General features: G+C 43.2%; 1 non-coding gene across 1 annotated transcript; it reads left to right on the top strand.

The window, feature by feature from the left end:
* Positions 1-5,990: 5,990 nt before the first annotated feature.
* On the top strand, positions 5,991-6,062 carry TRNAP-AGG (transfer RNA proline (anticodon AGG)). Its single transcript has one exon. It is a non-coding gene; the product is annotated as a tRNA-Pro (tRNA).
* Positions 6,063-9,022: the final 2,960 nt, after the last annotated feature.

Below are 9,022 nucleotides of genomic sequence, written 5' to 3'. Positions count from 1 at the left end.
GGAGTATCATATACTAGTATCATGCATATGCTACTAGTGTATGATACTACTTCCGTAATGCATAGTATCATAAATTATCTTGAGCTGCCTTATTAATTGACATGCATGACAATGCATGATACAAACTAGTACAACATTTAATATGATACGGTATCATGATATGATACCACATCTTCTCTTTTTTTATTTAATTGTGTGCCACATCATCCAAATAGTCTAGTTGGCATGCATGATACCGCTTATGATACTCCCATTACGACCAGCCTAATGATGATCAACGTGGACACTGCGATCTTCTCTCGTACTGGAAAGGCTGGATATGGTTATGTCATGCCTAATTATCTAGGGGTAATGCATGCTGCTTGTCAAGGCGTTGTTGATCATGTACAATGTCATGAAATTGCTGAAGCAGAGGCCATCCGCCAGGCGCTTATGCTTGCTGAAAGCATAGGAGTTCAGTTTTTTCCAAGTTGCTTCTGATTGCCTCTCACTAGTTAACAAGTTGCAACAGCAAGGATTCGATAGGACTTCGACAGGTGCCATTGTTCATTATATTAAGATGAGAGCCAAAAAGTCTTTCACCAACCGGCTAACCAAAAAACGAGACTAGAAAATACTCATCTATCAAAAGCAAAGAATCCATTCATCTATCAAAAGGTTGCTATGTTTGATTAGTTGTGGTTGACTAAGATGAGATACACAAAACAAGATAAGTTGCCATGCTTTGTGCGCCACAAAAGAACATAGAAAACATATACAAAAGGTTGAATGGCTTTGATAGTAAAACTGCGAGGTATCCGGCAACACACACATACACTCACCTCTTTGAAAACACACACATGCACATGCTGCCCATGTGAGCAATTCCAAAATATCAAGCCGTGACAACATCTCACTACTGTAGATTCGGAAGCACTGACCCCTCATCATTGATGAACCACTAACCACGTGTCAGTGATGAGTTTATCACCAACCGGCCTACTCAGGCGCAGGCGCATCAATGATAAAAAATTTTGGGGCTCGGTAGAATTCTTATCACAGGCTGGTCTAAAAATGACCAATGTGTGATATTGTGGTCCAAAGACAAAAATGGACCAATATTTGCCACTGAACGACTGCTTTATTTGACCCGTTTGAGTTCATCTAATAAATTTGAACCTTTGTGTTTCCCGTCCGTGTTGTTGTGTACTTTAGTTGTTATATCCATCGTCCACTGTATGTCTCTATTAGAAACCCTCACAGCCGCCAGCTCTAGCACCGCACCCTATAGTTTTCAGTCTTCCTCCAACACATCTTCATCCTATAAGCCTCCATCAAACGTCGACGAGTCCCTCACCAACGACTCCACGACCCTGTTCAACCACAGTGCCCTCGCCCTCGCCCTCTTGGCAAGCCAGTGATGGCTCGAAAATTTATGATTATTTAGTTTTCATTAGGTTTTCACCAGATTATATCGCTTTCCGCTTATTTCTAACGCTAATTCTTGGAAAGAGAAGAAAGTCTGTTTTTCATTACTTGACAGGAAATATCACACACGGAAGGAAACCAAGTAAAATTATTGCAAATCAAGCCAAATGAAGCAACTTCCATATTGGAGGATGCTACTTGTGATAGGCGTTGGCACTACAAAATTGGCAATATTTTGCGACGTTTCACTTGTGTCACGTAAAACAGTTTTTCATCACAGAAAATGTACTGACAACGATTTCCAGCTGTCACCCCCACCGTCACTGAAGCGTCGTCATAAAAAATTAAAATCTTGACGGTACCACTTCTCCGTCATGCAAGATCGTATCTTAAGTGATGAACCAAGTGACGGCCCAGAATGTCACCTATGATAGGCTAATTTGTCGCTCTTCCTTTGACATCGAAGAATGGGCTTGGTTCCCCAACACCGCCGCTCAATTGTGTTCCTTGTTCTGGTGCCAAAGGCAAGCTTGCGCCCAAGTACTATTGGCCATACAAGGTCATTGATAAGATTGACTCTGTCGCTTACCGTTTGAAACTGCCACCCCGTGCTCTCATTCATAATGTATTTCATGTGGGTCTCCTAAAGAAGTACCATGGTCCTCCTCCGGAGACGCCTCCAGAGCTTCCATCCATTTTCCAAGGACGTGCACATCCGACTCCTCACAAGGCGTTGCGAGCCCACCTTGCCAAGGGAATGCATCCGATCCTAATTTGGTGGGAAGGCCAAAAGGCCAATCAACATCTTAGGCCTCATGCAAAGATGTCCCAACTTTCAAAAGCCAAGTCATAACTAGATGGCTAGGGATGTATTGAAGTTTAGTTAGTCTAAATAAGTTAGTAAGATTTAAGATAAGAAGGTTTTTGTCCCGTAGGTCTTTTACATGTAGGCCTGCGACACTACATGTAGCATAATTTCTTTCATATAGCTAGCTTAGATGTCATGAAAATCCTGCCGGCAATCTAGAATCCTTGAAAGAAAAGTCTTGAGAGAGGGGAGGGTTGATGATGACATGTGGGCCCCGCTTCCAACTAAATGGTCAACCAAACAGAGTTGACCTTGTGATGTTGTATGGTCGTATGGACCTGACGGGAGGGCCAGGCCTGTCATAATCAGGGTCAATTCCAGGCTAACCGGTAACTAGTGCGAAGTGATAGTTTTCTTTTTGGCAAAAAAATAGACTCTATGGTGCGTTTGTTTGCAAAGTATTTTTGCAGTTTTTTGAAAATACCATGGTTTCTAAAAAAAAAACTTTGGTATTATATACTTTGAGTTGTTTGTATGAAACAAAAACAGAAGTTTCGTAAACTGTAGTATGCCAGAAACTATGGTTTTTTTGAAGTATGTGAAAGAGAGGTGATCTTTAGGACCATGGTTCACCCGAACCTACGATCCACGCCGTAGGATGTACCCCCCCCCCCCCCCCCCCCACACACACACACGCGCGTGTGGATCTGTGTCCTGTTTTGAATTCAAAATTTTGTGTTAAGCCCCAACTCGTCAAAGCCCATGGTTAATCCTGGTGCTTATAAGGACCCCCTAGGCCTGCGTGGGAAGTATTTTTTCCATGGGCTGGCACATGTCTCTAGGTACTGTAGCACTTTTGCACACGTCTCTATGAGCATAATTTTTTTTTGCGGGAAAGAAATTTCATTACTCAATCAAGATGTCCTTACAATCATCAGCAACTACCTCCAACAATGAGGCCGGACCCGCCCCTAACCAGGTCATGGTCCTACTTTCATCTCTAGCAAAAACAGCTAAGGAATGACTAGCTTTATTCTGGGATCTAGAAATATGAACAATGCAACTCTGTCTAAGACCCATCAGGTATTTAATCTCCTGCACAATAGGAGCATACACAGAGCGATCGACGCCCGCACATGTAATCATGGTCACTGCTTCCATAGAATCCATCTCCACAACAATCGGGAGATCACTTCGTTGAATAGCCAAGGAAAAACCCTCCATGCATGCACATAGCTCCGCTTCCAATGCATCCCGGCATGAAAACAGCCCCCTGCAAGCTGAAAAATTAATGCCCCCCCGATGATCCCTCAAAATCACCATCCGTATTAAGTTTGTTCCATCCCATGTCCGGAGGCCTCCATCTTCTCTCTACAGGCTCATTAGCAGACTTCACATCGGGTCTTTCATAGATGATACTGGTTTTACCTTTTGCCGGATCTCCCTGGGGATTTAGCTTGATGCCAACTAGGGAGTCAACATAACTTCGAAGAAATCTCATCGAGGCCTCCATGGGGGGTGCAGGCTTACCATGAACTATTTCATTTCTAACAAACCATGATCGCCAGAAAATCTCATAATCATCATCCGGCTAATCTCATTCAGGAGGGCCAAAACATGAAGCAACCACTCTTTTCCATTATTTGTCATCCCATCCAGCGCCGGAATTGCCCACACTTCAGACATAGCTAGGTAAAGATCTCGTCCAAATTGGCACCGAACGAAAGGATGATAGTTATCTTCCTCCTCCATCCCACATACCGGGCAATAGCTCATAGTTTCAAGGCCAATTTTGTGCTTTCTCTGCCAGGTCGGGAGTGAGTTAGTGGCGAGCCTCCATGCAAAATTTCGAACCGAGGGAGGAGCCCAGCTCTTCCAAATAAAGCTCCAGCATTTCCTCTGTCCTGACGGAACTGAGCTTGTATATATAAGAAAAATAAGAATTCACTTGGACTATTGAAAAATATCAGGCCAGAAGAACCTTCACAAACTTGTTTCGCAGACTGTAAAACTTCTGTACAAATTATACAACATATTCATTGATGTTTGTGAGAATCTGTACTGATGTCATGTCGCAAACAATAATTTTCTAACAGTTTTGTTTTGTTTTGTGTTGCCTGCATGATTAGTAGGACATCAACCTATATAGGAAAAAGACAACAATATTTTTTTACTATTTATGATGTAAGCATCAAGTAGGCTTATTTTAGCAATGTAGGGCTTCTAACCTTCACTAAACTATTGGCGCCATTCATATTAGTTTGCCATGTCGCGTAAACTGTTCCCGTCATGCACATATCTCGAAAAGTGGTGTCCGAAGATCAATGGCGTGGAGCGTAGGTTCGGATGAACCATGGCCCCATACAACATTCTCCGTAATTGAAAAAGAGGTACGGATCTCTTTTTTCTAAACAGAAGCGGGGGAGATCTTTGAAGAGAGCGCAGTTGACCTTCCTGTCTACGTGGAGAGAAGATCAGATGCATGCTTTTATGGACTCGTTGGTGCCCACTTACTTTCCAGCAAGTAGCGCATGCCTCAAGCGAAGATTGATCATGGAGTAGATCGATTCGTCGGTACGCAGCAGGCTAGCTAGCTACCCGATTGATTATAAGCGGTGCACATACACGCACAAGGAGTTTTGCCCCGGCTGGGTTGCACTCGTAAGCAGCAGGCAGAGTACACTCAATAAGAATCCAGGTGGGAAGTTAGGAATTTGACCAAACAAAAGGTGCTACAGTATGTGAAGTGCACATATAAGTGATAAGTCAGTCTCCTACATAGGTGCGGGCTCGCTGACCTTCTGCATCAGGCGTCTGTTAGCCCAGTTAGTTACATATGTTATCCAGCCTTACAATCCGTTAAAAATATAGTACTCCCTCCGTAAACTAATATAAGAGTGTTTAGATCACTATTTTAGTGATCTAAAAGCTCTTATATTAGTTTACAGAGGGAGTACTGTATAAGAACATCAGCCAAACACCTCGGTAGTTTTGGTAAAACTGAGAAAAACCATGGTTTAAAGAAATTGTAGTATTCCTTGCCCACACATCAAAACACTCTGGTTATCAATTACCACGATTTTCTAAAAACTGTGTTGCCAAACTAAGTTAGATTTTTGTAACCTGGTTCTTTTTGTAGAATCCTAACTTCAATTGTGATTGTTTTCCGCTATTTACTCCAATGCATTCAGAGAGACATTACTAGTTAGAGCCTTTTTCCTTTTTTCACAATCCTTGTGCTCCTGTCCAATGATGGTGGAATCGTCTTCTTTGTTAGAGCTTAGTTTCTCCCACGAACACAGAATCAATCTACAGCTTCTTTTTGCAGCAGCGACGCTTGAGTGAGAGCAACGTGTACACCACACGTACCCACATATACACATATGTGACTGGGATCGGCCTCTCAAGATAGCTAGCTCCCACACAAAATTGCCCTTTACAATAGCCTTTTTCCCATCATCTATACATACCTCATCACCGTCTCATCGATACACACTTTCACTTACAACAAGTTAAACATCGGTCTGATAAGAAACGATGGACAGTACGTGTGTCCCCGCAAAAAAAGAAAAAAAGAAACGATCGACCGTGTGGCAGTATGTAATTTATCTGGCCAGCTAGCGATATAATTAATGTCTAGTGCCAAAGCATATATAGTTTCTGAATCTAGCTACTATCTACTTCCTCTGTTCCAAACTACAACGCGTATTGTTCTTTTTAAAAGTCAACCTCTACTCTGTTGTTATGGTAATTTATAGAAAATTCGAACATCCAAGGGCATTTGGTCTAGTGGTATGATTCTCGCTTAGGGTGCGAGAGGTCCCGAGTTCAATTCTCGGAATGCCCCTCTTTATTTTTTCTCTTTATTCTTTTTTTTACCATTTTTACATGTATAGCAGAATTTCTTTTTTCTTTCTTTTTACCGTTTTTACAGGTATAGCAGGATTTCTTTCATGTAGCTAGCGAATTAGATATCATCAAAAATCAATCTGTGTCAAGTAGCATCGCATTCACGGATATATACTACTCCCTCCATCCCAAAATAAGTATCTTGATTTTAATACAACTTTATACTAAAATTAATATAAAATTGAGACACTTATTTTGAAATGGATGAAGTATTCCGTATTCTTTTGTCACGGAGTCCAATGACGGAATCGCCTTCGTCGTTGGAGCTTAGTTTACCCGCTGCAATCTCCCACGAAAAAACACAGGCGGCTTGGCTGCATGCCTCAATTGTAAATAGTTCATCATCGTCTCATCAAGTCACACTTTGACTTCAGCCAGGGTTAAACATCTGTCTGATAAATAAACGACCACGCGATCTATCTTCATAAGCACGTCGCCCATCCATCGGGACTCGATCGTGTGGCAGTAATTAATCCGTCCAGCAACACAGAATGACCAACAATATTATTAATGTCTCGTGCCAAAGCATATATAGTTTCTGAACTTATCTAGCTGTTTGAACAGGTGTATGCAGCTACTACTTTCAGGCAACCTGGAAAAATAGGGTGAATGCCATACGAATCACTCGGAAAATATCTAGTGCTCCCAACCTTAAGATACTCCCAGTGCTAGAATGTCAACAAACATTTTTAGATGTTTCAAACAATTCCGAAAAAAAATGAGAATGTTCACAAGGAACGTCATTACATCCCTTAAAAATTTCAGGTCCAAAATTGAAATGTACATTGAGAAACAAAAAAGAGAAATCCAGATCTGAATAAGCTGTTAATTTAAATAAGCTTATAAAGGTGACAATTGAGTCTATCATCATTTGGCAGTTCCAGTTGGTTCAAGCTCAGCTTTCCACCCCAATTAGTTCTCTTCAATTTTCAACTGTTATGTACTCTAGCTGTATTACTATGTACACGTGCATACAGATGGGACCCCAGCACAATGTATGCAGGACAAAAATACGATCTGGAAATTATCTCAAGCACACACATTCCTTGTATGTCAAAGCAAACAAAGTTAGAACGTGCCCGTATCTAAAAAAACATAAGTAGCCATAGGTAATTCTGTATTCAGATTGCATAGCCTATAAAATAATTTTATTTCATTTTTCCAGTTTGAGAAAAGTATGTTTTGGTCCCTCAAATTTCTCAAAAGTATAGACTTGCTCCCTCAAGATTTTTTGGTACCGGATAAGCTTGATCCAAAATCAGATTTTAAGCATGTTGACCAGGTTTGATCACATTTGACCAGGTTTGACCATGTTTACCAGATTTGATCGATGAAAGGTAAATTCAAAAAAAGTAGCAAAAATAATTCTAAAAAAGCTGAAATTTTTGTGGCAACCAAGATGCTTGGGTGCGCTAGGTGCGTGAAAATTTGTGTGGTGTTGTGACATTCGAAGAGCTCGTGGCAAAAGAAAACAAATTTGGGCTCACAAAAAAAGCCAAGATTTGTTTTTTTTTGCTAGTGCTCCACGGATGTTATTTGAACACCAAAATTTGCATGCACCTCGCGCGCCCAAGCATGTTGGTTGTCAAGAAAATTCAGATTTTTTTAGAATTTGTTTGCTATCTTTTTGAATCTACTGTTCATCGGTCAAACCTGAGCTTTGTTCCGTGCGGGTTGGTGTGGGCAGCGTGGTGGTTGCAGACGTCGGTGCTGCGGTGGCGCCTCGCTGGCTGCCGGACCACCTTGGAGAAGCTTCGGTGCCGCCCGATCTGCTCTGTTCCGTGCCAACGCCGGTCCCGGGCGGCTGCGGTTGCCGTTTCTTGGTGAATGCTAGCCGGATCTGGCGTTTGGGCAAGGATCCGGGGGAAACCCCTGGCCGGTGCGGCGGCCCCCCAAAGTCGACGCCTTTGGCGCTGATCCCCTTCTTGGAGGCTTTGGGGTGGTTCCTCCCCCTTCCGCCCCCCCCTTTGAGCTTCGGTGAAAGTCAGCACTCCCCTGATCTGGGCGTCGACGACACCTCGGTGCCGTGCTCCTTCTTGAAGGCGGCGACTGAGATTTGCTCTTGGGGGTGGTGTGGCTATTGGCTTGGCTCCGAAGCATGACGGCCTGGTCTTCCTGCTACCTCTTGCTCGGCTTCGCCCGGTGCATAGTGTTGCCATCTTCGGTCTTCTCCAAGGTTGTGCGCCTTCCTTCGATAGCTCGTGTCATGTGCTCTGTGCTGCCTCTGCTGGCTTGGTGCTCGCCGGGTTGGTCCTCTGTGGTCTGTTGGTCAGCTCTGTTTGCTTCTCATATGGCATCTGGACACCTTGAGTTGGGTTTTGTGGTAGCCACTCTGACGTTCGCCGGTGCGGCACTCATCGAGCCTGGGTGAAAGGGTAGTGGTCCTTTGCGACGGTGGAGACATCTCAAGTGTTGCCCATGTTTGGCCTGTGGATGCAGCCGGTGCTCGATGCTTGCTCGATGTGGCCCTCCTTTCGTGTTCTTAGTGGGCTAGTTGGTGTAGGCGTAGTGCTGGTCGTCGGCATGAGTGTGTTTGTTGTTGCCATTGTGGTGTTCTACCTAGTGCCTTGTATCTTCCTTCTGCTTTGCTTTGCATTTCATTTGTATCATGGTGCCTTTTTGTAATCCTGGCCGGTTGATGGCTTTGTTAATTCCAAGTCGGGCTAGGTTCGACCTCTTCTCGGGCTCGACCGGCGCCTTTTCTCTAAAAATCAGTCAAACATGGTCAATGTGGTCAAACCCGGCCAAATCCCGATCAACGTGCTCAAAATCTGGTTTTGGACCAAAATTATTTGATTTTGAGACTTGAAGGACAAAATGTATACCAAAAATTCTTGAGGGACCACGTCTATACTTTTTTGGAACTTCATGGACCAAAAATATACTTTTCTCTTTGAG

This window comes from Triticum urartu, chromosome 7A (assembly GCF_056163025.1).
Source record: "Triticum urartu cultivar PI428250 chromosome 7A, HENAU_Tu73, whole genome shotgun sequence".
NCBI classification, from domain to species: Eukaryota; Viridiplantae; Streptophyta; class Magnoliopsida; order Poales; family Poaceae; genus Triticum; species Triticum urartu.
The sequence above is the reverse complement of the archived record's forward strand: the minus strand, read 5'-3'. Positions and strand labels throughout refer to the sequence as shown.